The sequence below is a fragment of the Strigops habroptila genome, chromosome 2 (genome assembly GCF_004027225.2).
Source record: "Strigops habroptila isolate Jane chromosome 2, bStrHab1.2.pri, whole genome shotgun sequence".
NCBI lineage: Eukaryota > Metazoa > Chordata > Aves > Psittaciformes > Psittacidae > Strigops > Strigops habroptila.
The window spans coordinates 107,609,923-107,624,786 of NC_044278.2; the positions used below are offsets into that span (position 1 = coordinate 107,609,923).

The window sequence follows — 14,864 nt, forward strand, 5'->3', positions numbered from 1 at the left end:
CTGAAAAAACCCTGAACTGCTAGAGCAAAAAGAATGTACGTTGCTTTTCCAAGCCAACAGCAAAATGAAATTTGAAAGCAGAAAAAATAAACACTATATTTGACTGACAGAATGTGATAAACAACAAGGTCACCTAAACTGCTTGCGGCATATAAGCATGCGTATTAGAGGCTCACAGGGATCACAGCAAAGCCCAACGCTATTGAATGTTTTTTATCTAGTATCTCAAAGTATATAGTAAATATCTATTGGAGACAATACGCAGATGACAAATGGTGAAGCTTGATGTGAGCAATGAAATCATACAGACCAACAAAAAAATGAGGTATGAACAACAGTGGTGATTAAAAAAGCACCTGGGAAGGTGGTAGCTTTTCAATCATTTGATATCCTCAGCTGAAGATTTTATTTATCTTCAAATGAATACTTTGATGTCTTTCAGGGAAATATGCTATAGCTAAACAAGTCATGCTTTACTCAAATATAAGTTAGCTTGTTCAGGATGAAGGTAAATGGATAAAATTAAAGGAAACACCCTGAGATTTAGAGAAATCGAATTTACTTTAACATTATTGAAAACTGTCAGAATTGCTTGAAAACTCTGGATTTAATGTGTTAGTGATGCTTCCTTTTTTTTTTTTTTTTCCTCATACAAATAGCTTAAAACATCAAACCTGGCACCTTCTGAGATTTTCAAGAAGCATTTGTCTACTTCAGCTCTCATACATTAACACCAAAACCTAGAGAGAGGGGAGAAAATGATCTTCTGAGTTCCTGAATCTGGGTGCACACAAAGGCTCCACCATGGGAGTGAACCTGACGTGTGATTCATAATCTATTTTTCCCCGAAGTCCTTGTTTCCATGGAAAAGAAACCTTAGGGTGCTGAGCAGTTGGAGAGGCAGCATGCTTCACAGGGCCCCAGTCTAGGCAACCAGGAGACCAGAGTGTTCTCTGAACCAAATCCTCATCAATCTAAAGAGAGTCTGCGACTGACAAAGTACTTAAAATCTTCACTTCACTGTGTACATAACTGAGCCTCATACTTACCCTTTTTCTGAATAAAAACAAGACAAGCTCTTCCACTGATATCACTACTTCCTCTGACAGCTTGTCTTATCTTCAAACAGAATTTTTTTATTTTATTCTACTATAACATAGGTCTGGAGAACAGTTTATCCACCTCAAGTCTGTGTTGGAAATTGCTTTGCACTTTGCCACACCAAAGGACTTTCATTGATTAACTTGCAAGACCACAGTTTGAATTGCTCAATGGATCAGTGCTGGAATGAGTGAACAACATTGCCTTCAGCTTTGCCCTGCACATATTATTTAAATGAAGAAATTATTTATCCTTTTACGAAAATGTTTTTAAGATCTTTCTCCTGCCTTCCTTTCCTTTGAATTGGAAAGTGCAGGGCTGGAGTAGGAATGTAGCAATTCTCAAATATGTAAAGTGTATTTTCCATATGATTGCAGGGTCTGAAGATAACAGCATGGTTCAGATACTTGGAGAGATGAACTCTCCAATTCACATATTCTGATATAACCAAACCATGAATAAATTGTAGTTTAAAAACTAATAATTTGCATATACTGATAATCAAAAGAGTATTAGGAAGATGTATTGTGTACAATGAGGTCCAGATATTTCTGCCCAAGGGCAATCACTTCTGCTCAGTAATTCTTTCACCAGTGGCTTTCCAGTTTGGGAGCATATAAGAATTTTCCTCTACTCTTGTCATGCTTTATTTCAGGTTTACTTTGATATGTCAGTTTTCCTGGCTGATCTCCTTCCATACTGATCCATACTGTAAAACTCATGGTGGTACACAACTACATACTCAAAAGATTTCCATCTGAGGCAATGCTGAACCTGATGACAGCCTCTGTGTGCCCTGGAGCAGGGCAGGGACTGGGGCACTCTAATCAGAGGAGGATTACAACTTTAACCTTATGTTTTCCAAGGATAATTGCTTCAAATTGCTATTATGGAAAATCTTCAGAATCCACTGACTTAATTTAAATGCTCCAAACATGCTTGCACTTGTCTATATGATGAAAATAAGTACATTTTTGCTGGGATTTTGATACAAACCCAAGAAAACCAGACACTCAAATCACATTTTAATCGGAAAATAGATGGTTATCTGTCAGACTCCTTTGAAAAAGCCCTTTCTAAATATGCCTACTGGTGTTGTCATATTCAAATTTTTCCTGTAAAGAAAACAGTTTGCTTGTTTCTTTATGGGAAATTACTGTACTGATGTACTCAGACCATCACTTAGTGCTGGTATAACCTAGTCAGCTACACTTCGTTATCTACATTTTCATTTCTGCATAAATTCATTGAATGTCTGGACTGCTGTAATTTTAGACTACCTGCCCACCTTATACCTACTTATTATATTATAGAGGCTGCCCTTTTAATTTTCCTATGCGTTTTTCTGGAGTTGGTAATGTTCTGATGAATTTGCAGTTAATATTCCAAGAGTGCAGTTTGTGTTAGCTGAACAGAATGGTCTTGCATTGCTCCCATGAGCAGCTGACCTTTTCAATGAAAAATATACTTCTGCATATCTGAGCACTGGTTTTTTCCCAGAGTACTCAGTGCTAACAGTACTGATGTGTAAAGGTGCTTTGCTAAGAGAGGGTTCCTATTTCAAGCACTGGAGTTAAAACAGAAATGCTGGAATTGGGTTCTAAAATATTATACTGATTTCTCCTTAAAATCAAGGGCAAATGTGTGAAAGTTCCTGTTATTTTTACATTATCATTGATTATGTTTCATATCTGATTTATTTATACATAAAAGTCTGAGACAAATTGGAAGCCAGAAAGCACTGTTAAAAGAAAAAAATCTTGAAAAAAACCCAACTTTTTAAATCTTTTAAAATTAATTATTGCTTAAATGTTTTATTTGCAGCTTTCAAAACAAAAAGTGTTTTCTCAAAGCATAATCAAAACTTGTTTTGAAGAGGAATTATGTCCAAATTGAGTAAACATTTCAGTTTCACTCAAGTGGCACTTTCCAACAGAGAACTGTTTAACCAGAAAACCTTTGACAGCCTCTGGCCCTGAGGCAGAGCTGGAGAGACCTGCACAGCGATGCTGGCCCTGCCTGGGCAGGACATCAGGATGCTTGTGCCTGGGGACATCAGGGAGGAAATCTACCTTCATTCTTCAATGCAGCATGTTTGCAGAGCTCTGCTGAGCTTAGTCTCAGCTGTGCCTTTAATGAAACACTCTCTCCCTTATTTTTGTGGTCTGCTTCTCCTAAGTTGCTGCTCCCAAAGTCCCTTAACATATAATTGTGTTCAGGGAACTGAGGCAATAAGCTCTTTCTGAGACTATTTTCCATTATAAACAACATAACACATAAAACTGCTAATAAATTGCACCTCTCTCAGGGGGGAAAGTATTACCTCAGTATTATCCCATTTTCTGCTTATTGAAAGGGTGAGAATCTCCAGATCAAAGAAACTGAGGCCTCCCTTGAGGCAACGCTAATGCCAGACTGGCTGTGCATGCAGAGCTGCTGGCCCAAAGGTTATGCACTACAGGCTTTTTTCTATTTCTGTTTCTCCATTCTATTTACAGTTCTCCTGCACGGCATCACCTTCATATCAGGCTTATAAAAAAGTATTTTCTCCTCCTATTACATGAAAATTTTGAAACAGTAGCTACTGTTTGTAGGTGAAGAAGCAGGTTATACATGTTTATATACGCTATACACAAAAAGTGCAATACTATGCAATACTCTGACAAAAGCAAATTCAGGTTGGCAATTCTGTTCCAAACTTCAATTTTCATTTTTAATCTATATTACATTCAAAAAGACCTGTGAATATATTTGCATTAGGAAAGGCATATTCAGAGGTTTTAAAGCCATCTCTGTTCATAGAATGGGAGAGAATACTTAGGTCTGAGAGGACTGAGGTTTTCTTTCTCCTCCGTCTTCCCTTCATGTAAGAACTTCATGAGGTCACTAAGGGCAGGTGATGGAGGTTTCTGGCTTCCTACTGGGCCCTTAAAGAGATGTAGGTGGGAGACGAAGAGAAGTAGAAGGCAGATTCCTCTAAGCACCTCATGATTTGCACCAGAACTCTGTTGTTATTGAAATAAGTGAAGACCTTTTGCAACGTTGTCGTAGGGCTCCCTTACGGGGCTCTGCACTGGAGATGGACCTGAGCGTGAACACCTCTTCAAGGGTGGGCTGAAGATGAGAATTCAAACCAAACACATTAATTTCCCCTCACCCCGCTCTCCCGCTGGATGAGGACCAGAATAGCCTCATCCCTGTTCAAAACAAAAATTTGAGATTCAGAGAAAATGTTCGTAGGAAAAGGGACCGGATGAGCATCCTGCCTTTGTGAGAGAAAATTAAAATGCTTTATGTCATGACACAGAGCTGAAACACCACCATCAAGCGTGTACCAGCTGTTTGAGAGGTTTTACTCCTAAGGCTGATACAAACACTTTGCATGCTATACTACAGATGGAAGCGTAAGTTAGAAAATCCTTCACAGGCCCAGCATCTTTGAATAAATATTCACATTTCTACAGAGTTCAACTCAGTTCCAATTATATTTTTTATTCTCCCTCCATTCAAACAATGTATAATCTACTCACGGGATCAGATAATGTTACAAAGCTGTGGCGTATTGAGATATGGACTCAGGTCGGTGAGGATACTGAGACAAAGCTTTATTACAATCAAGCCCTTTTATTCCCTCATTCGGTACTTTCCCAACAAGCATGAGCATGCCACACTCAATCTCATTGGATTCTGTGAAAATCCCATAGGTTAAACATGTGCGCAACAGTCCAATCACAATGCTGATCACATGCTGTTCACGTGACGACAGTTCAGCCTTCTTGCTTCACATCTTGCCTCATTCCCTGATCTTCAACTGAAATTCTTTGTTACATTTCCTGTCTTTCAACATCCTGGCTTATCGGCCCAAGGCTTGTTCGGTATCAAGGCCTCAGAGCTTGTCTTCAGAGTGTTGCTCAAGCTCATCATGCAGATCCTGTCGCCTACACCTCCCACACAAAGCATCTGTCCTGGTTTCAGCAGGGATAGAGTTAATTTTCTTCTTAGTAGCTGGTGCAGTGCAGTGTTTTGGCTTTACTCTGAGAACGACGCTGATAACACACCAATGTTTTCGTTGTTGCTCAGTAGTGCTTACCCTGATGAAGGACTTTTGAGTCTCATGCCCTGCCAGTGAGGAGGCACACAAGAAGCTGGGAGAGAGCGCAGCCAGGACAGCTGACCTGAACTAGCCAAAGGGGTATTCCATACCACAGCACGTCATGCCCCATATATAACCTGGGGGGAGTCACCTGTAAGGGACTGATCATTGCTTGGGGATGGACTAGGTATTGGTCAGCAGGTGGTGAGCAGTTGTACTGTGCATCACTTGTCTTTTTTGGGGTTTGTTCCTCTCTATTTCCTATTATTATTGATGTTGTTATGATTATATTATTCTTTATTTCAATTATACTGCTCTTGTTGGAACCCATGGGTTTTTATCTTTTTATTCCCAGTTCTCTTCCCCATCCCACCAAGAAGGTGGGAGTAAGTGAGTGGCTGCATGGTACTTTAGTTGTTGGTTGTGCTTAAACCACGACAGTATGGGTTTCAGTCAGTGTCCAGTTTACTCAGACAGTTTCAGATCCAAAGTTTGAACAGCTGAGTTTGCTCTAATTCTCTGAGCAAATGTTGCATACTGCAAATGTTCGTATTTGTGTCAGAGGTGTTTACAGTTCTATACATGGAGAGAGCCTTCACCAACAGGGAAGTTACAACTGCTTTCAAGGATCAGAAAGATCTATTCCCTGGTAATCTTGAAAATCCACAGTAAAATACGCCCAAGTTCTTGGGGTCTGAAACTGAAAATTAAATACTGTGGAAGATTTAAGGAAAATGTTAAAGTATACAGAGAACATTGACAATAGCTCATTATGATTTCCTAAGTTTTGAGATATTTGAATTCAATTTGCTAAAGCAGATTACTTAGAATTCAGTATTTTATCCCATTTCTTGGTTTTGTCTGAAAATCAGCTGTTTCTATAATCAGATTTTGTACTGACACTTCAAGTATTCTTTAACTAATGCTCACAGCAGCCTTGAGAGTAAATGGAGTATATAATAAAGCAATAGGCTAGGATATAATAAAACAATAGATTTTTAAAACCTTTAATACATAAAGTGACTATATGTCAGATCCTAATCTTCAAAAAACCGTAATAAAGAGTAAGGTGATGGGACAGCACATCACACAGTATCCAATCAAGTGGACTGAAAACAATTCTGCAGATACTGATCTCCTCAGCACTCAAAGAGACAATCAAATACTGTCTTTCACAAAGATGGAAGGCTGACCATTTAACTGGGTGATTGTCACCAGGGTGACCTTTTTACAAACTGGAGACATTCTAAAAAGGAGACACTCCATCTGCACACCTGCAACTGGTTTTAAAACTTTGGCCTGCAAGTTGTTGCTAGGAGGAATTGTTTATTTGTACACAGTTTATGGGAAGTTTAATTCTTACTTCAACTGAATGATTTCTTTTAAAATATTAGTTGTAAGAGGAACCCGTAAGGGGATTTATAGGCTGCTGAACTATAGGCAATTCATGAAACACACACAATAACACACACAGATTATGGTCTGTGACCTCCACATTACCTATAGATGTTTACCATTGTTGTAAGGTATTCAATTATTTCCTCAGTGCCTTACGAGAAAAATAAGGTTTAGATTATTTCCTAATGGCAGCAGTGTCAGAAAAGATCCTCTAGCTGAATGTCTCAGACACAATCCATTTGACGAAGGACCATATTTTTCAGTATCATATGCGAAAAAACAACAAATGCTAATTCTTTGTCCAGGCTTAAATTTTGTGGGATTTGCTTCGTATGTTACCAATCAGAAATTACACATTCTGCTGTTAAAAAGGAGAATCAAAATAAAAAGGATACGAAGTTTTTAATTTGCTGCCTTTGTTACAAAACCCTCCCAGGTAAATAATAATTCTGTTCTGTAATTTTTCAACAATCATTTTTTCTCACTGCTGAATATCACAAGAGGCATATTCTGAAATGATAGTGTTGTGAAAAGAAAGAGTTGAGAAACCTTACCTCCAACAGCGATGCTTGCCTGTGCATTAGCTCCATCCCAGTCATCGTCCATTTGCAGCTGATGAGAGGAACAGTGGCCTCACTGTGCTCCTTGTCTACTGTTCAGAAGTCAGGGTCATGTGGCTGCTGCTTATGACCTCAGTGGCAGCCTGTGTCAAGACAGGCGTAATGGGAGAAAGCAAAGCTTGTCTGAAGTGCTCAGCTTCCTTTAATGGGTCCACTGTGGAGCTTGTCCCCCAGACTCCCCTGGTTAGTGGAGGCAAGTAGGCATGATTCTAGGTTTCTACTTTTAGCCAGCAATTCATCTCAGTATGTTAAACAAACACCTTTATTAAGCTGATAAGAATCATGCCCTAGAATAGCCCATATTCCTCCAGAGTTGGAGAAAGCTCTGTCTGTTGCAGACATCAGTACCTGCAGATATGCATTTCCTATCACTTGTCCCTTCAGTCAAGAGTTCAAATCAGTCAGAAAAGGTAAAGGATGCACCCATCTTCAATAGAGGTCAAAATGACAACCTGTGGAATTACAGGTCATTCAGCTTTATTGAAAACTTCCTCCCTGGGCACAATGCAGAGTGAGGACACTTGTAGAGCATTTCTGAGTGTAAGAAGCAGCTAACTGGGAACAGTTGGCACAGATTTATTGAGGATAAACCCTGCCTGATCAGCCTGATTGCCTTCTGTAATAAACTGACCAGATTTTTCAGGAGGAAAGCAGAACAGAGTGGTAAAATCAGCTTTTGAGACCATCTCCCACAGTATTCTTGTATTCAACATGTGGCTTGGAACAAAGGCTGGCAGGCTGGTTCCAGGGGAGCACGACAGGGGGCTCTGCTGGGACCCGTCTGCTTAAGATCTTTATCAGAGGGTGGAGGTGACTGTCCTTGCAGATGATGCCAAACTGAAGGGAGTCTTAATGAAAGGGCTGCCATCCAGAGGGACTGTGTCAGGCTGGAGGAATAAGCCATGAGACTTGACAAGCAGAAATGCTGAGTCCTGTCCTCAGGAATGAAAGACCCCTGTAACAACCCAGCCCAAACTGACTGCCAGGGAGTGCTCTGTGGCAAAGGCCCTGGAGGCCCCTTTGGGCAGCAAGCAGGACATGGGCCTGCAGCGAGTGCTGGCTGCAAAGATGGCCAGTGGTAACCTGGGTTGTATGAACAGGGACAGTTGAATATGGTGAGGATAAAGGATGTGAAAGGAAACATGAAGGGCTTTTAAAGCTGCCTCATCAATAAAAGGAAGGCAAGAAGAAATGTGGGTTACCTGCTGAGAACATGGAAAAGATACTCAATGACTTCTTCACCTCAGTTTTCACTGGTACAATACGCTATCAGGAATCCCAGACCCATGAGAGCCATGGGGAAGTCTGGAACAAGGACAACTTAGTCTCAGTAGAGAAAAATCCAGTTCAAATAATAGAATTTTTTAGGTTGGAAAAGACCCTTGATATCATCAACTCCAACCATTAACCCAGCACTGCCAAGTCCACCACTAAACCATATCCCTAAACTCTACATTTACACGTCTTTTGAATACCCATAGGAATGGTGACTCAAGCACTTCCCTGGGCAGCCAGTTCCAATGTTTGACAACCCTTTCTGGGAAGAAACTTTTCCTAATATCCAATCTAAACTTCCCCTGATGCAACTTGAGGTCATTTAGGGAGTATTTAAACAAACTAGACATACACAAGTTCATGGGACCTGATGGGATGCACCTACAAGGGTTGAGTGAGCTGGTCAATGTCATTCAAGGCCACTCGATTATCTCAGAGGGATTGTAGTGATCAGAAGAGGTTTCTGAGGACTGGAGGAAAGCAAATGTTACTCTTACCTTCAAGAAGGGTAAGAAAGAGGACGTGGAGTTCTACAGACTGGTCACCCTCACCTTAATGCCTGGGAAGGTAATGGAGCAAATCCTCCTGAAAAACACTTCTGGACCTATGAAACACAAGGTGGTGATAGGGAGTAGTAAGCATGGATTTACAAAGGGGAAATCCTGCCTGGCCAAACTGAGAGCCTTCTGCAACAAAAAGACAGGTGCAGTGGATGAGGGGAGTGCAGTGATGTTGTTTATCTCAATTTCAGCAAGGCTTTCAACACTGTCTCACATAAAGCAACATATGAAGTTTTACTAGATAAATGCACTGAGGTGGGTTGTGAAATTTGGCTGACAGATTTTTTGCCAGAAGCACAATGTCCAACTGGAGGCCGGTCACCAGTGGTGTGCCACAGAGGTCAATAGTGGGGCAAACACTGTTTAATATCTTCATTAAAGATATGGATGATGTGACTCTGTACCCTTACCAAGTTCACAGATAAGCGAAAATCAGGAAGAGTGGCTGATACACCAGGTCGGTGTGCTGCTATTCAGAGGGACCTGGACAGGTTGAAGAAATTGGCCAACAAGAACCTCATGAAGTTCTATGAAGTGAAATGCAAAGTAGAAAACTGAATTATCTGACTTGAATTGCTTCTGGCAGGCCCTCATGCATCCACATTTGTGGAAGGCAGATGGCAGAACAGTATAGATCCAGGATTGCTTCTGCAAGTCTTCTGCATTTCACGGACATCTGATTTATACATAAAAAACCTCCTTGTGTATCACACTCATTCATGATCAGGCAGTAATGCCTATGTACTGGAGTGCTTTTTCAAACTCCAACAAAAGGAGTATTTAACTGTTATCTCACCCTATAGGTGATTACCTGATAGCAAAAAAATTATATGCCACGATTTCCCTCAGATAAACTGAATTTGCCCGCTTAATTCTAAATATAATCTTGTTCTATGCCATAGAAACATAGACTCATAGAATGGTTAGGGTTGGAAAGGACCTTAAGATCATCTAGTTCCAACCCCATGCCATGGGCAGGGACACCCTCCATTAGACCAGGTCACCCCAGATTCCGTCCAACCTGGCCTTGAGCATTGCCAGGGATGGAGCATTTACAACATCCTTGGGCAACCTGTTCCAGTGCCTCACCAGCCTCATAGTGAAGGACTTCTTCCCCATATCTGCTACTACTTAGTAGCAAATGTTACTAGGAGAAGGTCTTCTCAGCAACCAAGGGATGAGCTGCTCAATACTGCGGAGCAGGAGCCTGGGCACTAGCACTGCACTGCACTTAAAGCTGTCAATACACATCTTTCCTTATTTTTATCCTTCGAAACATCATAGTGGGCCCATGCAGAAAATAAAACATCATTTCCATACATCTGCCCTTTTCCATTTTCTGTCTTTGGCTTGATGATTGGATTGTGTTTCTGCAAAGAGGTGGTCTTTTTCTTCTGTATGTGTATGGCATTTCATTACTTGATATTAAGTAGCATAAGCAGCTTTTTCATGAAAAATTTCAAAAACTTTGTAGCCTGGCTGCTGCACTTGCTTCATTTGGTCATTTTCAGGTTGTCACCGAACTCAAGCAACTGTCAGACTGCATCCTCTGGCTTGTCTTTTAGGCACTATCTCCCTGCTGACAACCGTTCTTCTCCAGATGGCAAAATTCACATCCAAGTGCACAGTTTTTTTTAATATTGGCAGTTTTTTTTGGATGTGTCATTGATTTCTTTTCTACATTTTTGAATTGGTACACAGAGCAAACTAGCAGCCTGCTCAATTTCAGATCTGGCAGAAAGTGCTGCAGAATTTCCGTGCTGATTCAAGTGGCACAGCCATTCATTTGTCACACTGTGAGTTGGAGTAGTTGTTTAACTCAGCAAATTCAGTTGGTTTCCATCTTATTTTCATAAGATTTCACACCTGAGTTTATTTTTTCCCTTTCCTTATTGTAATATATTTTATACTTTTTGAAGCAACCTTTTCTTCATTAGTAGAGGGAAAGTTATTTCTGAGCAACACGTAAATCTCTGGAGTGTCTTGATCCTTCTTTTTGGCTTTTATTGCTGGCACTCTCAGATGTTACTTAATTTTTTAGTGCTTGTTAGAAATTGTCAATAATGTTCAAGAAGTGGAAAATTCAGACTGCATACAGTAACTGTTTCATTTTTGATGGTGCACATTGTATCTAACAGCTTCCAAATAACCATCAAGAATTTTTTCACAAGCTCTATTTTAACAGCCCCTATTAACCTTTACAATTTCATCTAAAAATGCTGAATTGGAGTGGTTTATTAAAAAATTCCTCCAGTATTATCAGAAAGAAATAATCACTCCTTATCTACTTTGTACAATCATAGATGTTTTCTGTTCCAATAGGTTTAGCTCTATAAGGATTGAACAGTGAAAAGCAATGAGCCTCTAAGCTCTCTCTGTAGCTTGGGTCTGGGAAATCGAAGTAATTACATATGATGGCTTAAAAGTGAATGGAAAGCTGATAAGTAAGATTTTTATGAAACAGTATCTCCATAGCAACACTTGGTCATTGGGTTTAATCGTGACTTACAACAGCTTTAGCTGTTTAGACAAGCAGTTTTCCAAGGAGTGTTAATAATTATTAGTCTTTCTATTCCCCTTCTCCTGGCAAGGGCAAAGACAAACGAAGTTACTGTTCTGCTTTCCTCTCATTTTTAGTCAGACTTCTGAAATACTCTTAAGTTACAGAAACAAAGAAGAAAAATACTACAATTCCTCTGCGTAAGATGGAAGATTCCTCGGCTTCAGACCCCTCAAAACAGCAGTGCAGAATCCATTCGTGCCTCCTGCATTGTGTCTGCTCTGGGGACAGAGAGTAAAATAACCCCCTGCTCCCTCTGCCAGCACCTGCACTGCTGTGTTTAGCTGGCTGTAAGCTGGCATTCTCACTGAAGTCAGTGCACTCTTTCCAAAGCAATTGTCAATGACATCAATGGAATTGCATTCTTGAAGTAATTTTCTGAGCTGTCACCAATGCATTGTGCATTGTGCAAAGCGATACATCACCTCTTAAAATATCAATGATAATATAGTAACCTGACATCCATTGCCCAAGCTGTTACTAATTTTTTTTAAGAATGTATAATATGAGGTAATAGATTTTAACGTACTGAAAGCCACTTAAACACTTCCATTTAAAATTGATTTTAAAATAAGTGTTTTCCCAATTTGTTGGTGATATTAAAGCTTTTACATGTTCAAAATGCTGTGCTAGCTCTGAATCATTAATTGCTCAGAAGAGAAGACACTACCCTGTTTAGGTAAGTCATTATTGAATTTTTCACCCAGGAGGCTGGATGAAGACTGTTGAAGCCAAAAATATCAGCATTCACCTTTTATTCAGAGTAATATCAAAAGCAGCAAAGTATCTCAAAGAAATGAGAGGAGCCTTTGCCCAAATCACATGTTGCATGTTAATGTGGTTAGAAACTGAGCTGCATGAAAATGGCAGGGTAACCTGAGGAGTCATGTTGCTCTGAGGCTGATCAATAGCTGAGTGTAAAGGGAGAGTGTGGGATTTTTGGGTGGGGAATGGGAAATACTCTGGAAATTCCCAGATATTGCTCGACCCCTGTGGAAACAGAAAGTGGTGCATCTCTTAGGAAACCTAATGGAGTTTTATGACACAAGTCTTTGCATACTCATTCAGCCCCAAATACTGGTAACTCAGGCCAAATAATTAACCTTCTTCCACTGTATTTATGAGAAAAGCAGACAGCAAGTTACAGCCACTGCTATCACGCTGGATACCAAAGACTACAGCATTTAAAGCCCAACCGAGCAGTTAGGGCTCCCAGTGCTGAGCACCAATAGAATCCATTTAATAGTATATGTCCTCCCCCAAAGACTTCCATGTATTCAGCACTGCTGAACAAAAGGGCACATCACTTACATTACAACACATGGTTAAAACCTTCCTCCTCTCTAGGGTTTGTACCCAGGGCCAAGAAAAGCCAAATCCACTGCCAGGGAAGTACCATGTAGTTTGAGTGTACAACTAATAACAGTGAAAGCACGGGCTTAATCTCTCATCTTTAGGTGTGGCTGACCTTTTCCCACAAGCCACAGTGGTACCCAGAGGCACGGGTAAGAGCCAGAGATAGTTCACCATTGCTTTGTGCTGAAATAAACTTTGTGCTTTAAAAATAGCCCTTTTTGCCACATGACAGCTTGCACAAGATAAATGAAGAAGCAGTGAGAGGCTGTGATTGAGACTGTTACCTAGAGAGGAATTGAAGGTCCTCAGAAGGAAGATCATAGCCTGAATCAGACATGTGTGATCCCACAGAGCTGGGGAAGACACTGCTGAGCTGTAGAGAAGCGGGAGCCACCTGGTTCCTCTGCAGAGCGAGATCATCTCATCCTGCCCTTACTCACATGCCCTGTCCTCTGTCGTTGAACCTCCCTCTTCCTTTGCACCAGCACTGCCACTGGTCAGCCAGTTAAGGGAACTGAGCTAGATGAAAACTGTGTCCTCAGAAGTCCACAGGCTTCTTCTCACTGTCTGATTAAGTTCATCTTGTGTTGTTAAGCAATATCTGTCAGGGTAGCATCTCAGTGTACTTCTGGTCTTTTGAATTATTACAAATATAACCTTTCGATTGCTGAACCTCACTACTGACATGAGGGCACTAGTGCAAGTGTATGAATCATGAATATGCCGAAGGTGGACATTCTTTTATAGCAAAGAGAAGCAAACTGGATGAATATATATTGATTCAGCTTTATTTATTATTTCACAATATCAAAGGACTGGCCTTCATCTAAACATCTAATTGAGATAATATTTACTGAAAACTTCAGTAGGTTTTTTAAGCTAACATTTTTCATTTAAAAAAAAAAAACAACACCAAAACTTATGTTTCTTTCATTGATTGAAGTTTTATTTTAGAAAGGTTTAAGTATTTTATCACAAAGCTTATGAAGGCGTTTTCCCTGACCAACTACTTGAAAAAAAAAAGGACGAACATACATATAAACAGCAATGTTCTCATTTGTATTTAGACAAACATTATAAACACAGCTTAAGTGGTAGTGATTCTCAGAATTCCTAAATGGCTTCTAGTAGTAAAAGCAATGCTCTGTTTAGCTTAAGTAGTTATTTTCTATGCATCATTAGATTTGCAAAGACATCCTGTACTTCTACACCCAAATCAAGGCCAGCCTTGAAAACATCAGGCAGGGTGTGGATTTTGAATGGGATCATTATTTCAAGTATATTAGGCCAAAATATAAATTGGTTTTAGTCTGCAAAGTTCCTTTCACCTTAGTAGAATGAAACTGATTTGGGCCTGCTAAGTCTGGCCCATAATATTTATTTATTTGGAAAAGAAAAATAAAACCAGCCAGGTTTATAACAAGCCCCCATATCAGGGGAGAAGCCCTAAAGCACAAAGCAGAATGTCTGATTGTACCACAAAACTGTGAATATTAAATGTTACCTGATGGCAAGGAGACAAGGAAAATATAAAGCATTTAATTTGATGCTTTGACAGTTTTTTAGCTGTTATTATTTAAGTAAAAATATCAATTTTTTTTTTAAGAAGTGAAATGAGTAGCATCAGAAATCAGTCAGTTTATAGCCACAGCACAGAAATATACAACTACCAACTCAACAGCTTAGCAAGCTCAAGGTAATGGCTCAGCTCCTGAGAGTTCCTCTGAGGGCTAACGGCAATAAGCCAGAAGATTTTGACATGATTTTTCTTGTACAAAATATCTGATTTGAAGGTAAATTCAAATCACAGAGTTAAATCCAGCATACAACAGACCTATACAGAGCTTCCAACAGTGAGTGGATAAGGCCCTGCTCTTCCTGGGCTTAGCTCCAAATCCTTC

The 14,864-nt window shown here is 40.0% G+C and overlaps 1 long non-coding RNA gene across 3 annotated transcripts; it reads right to left on the reverse strand.

Moving 5' to 3' along the window:
- Nucleotides 1-4,573: 4,573 nt before the first annotated feature.
- LOC115604401 lies at nucleotides 4,574-7,235 on the reverse strand. 3 transcript variants are annotated; one of them, XR_003990266.1, is made up of 2 exons: nucleotides 7,147-7,235; nucleotides 4,574-5,894 (listed from the first exon to the last, which is right to left on the reverse strand). It is a non-coding gene; the product is annotated as an uncharacterized LOC115604401 (long non-coding RNA). The 3 variants fall into 3 exon arrangements; XR_003990265.1 differs by having other exon boundaries at nucleotides 4,574-5,908; nucleotides 6,988-7,224; XR_003990264.1 differs by having other exon boundaries at nucleotides 4,574-5,908; nucleotides 7,147-7,222.
- Between the last annotated feature and the right edge of the window lie 7,629 nt (nucleotides 7,236-14,864).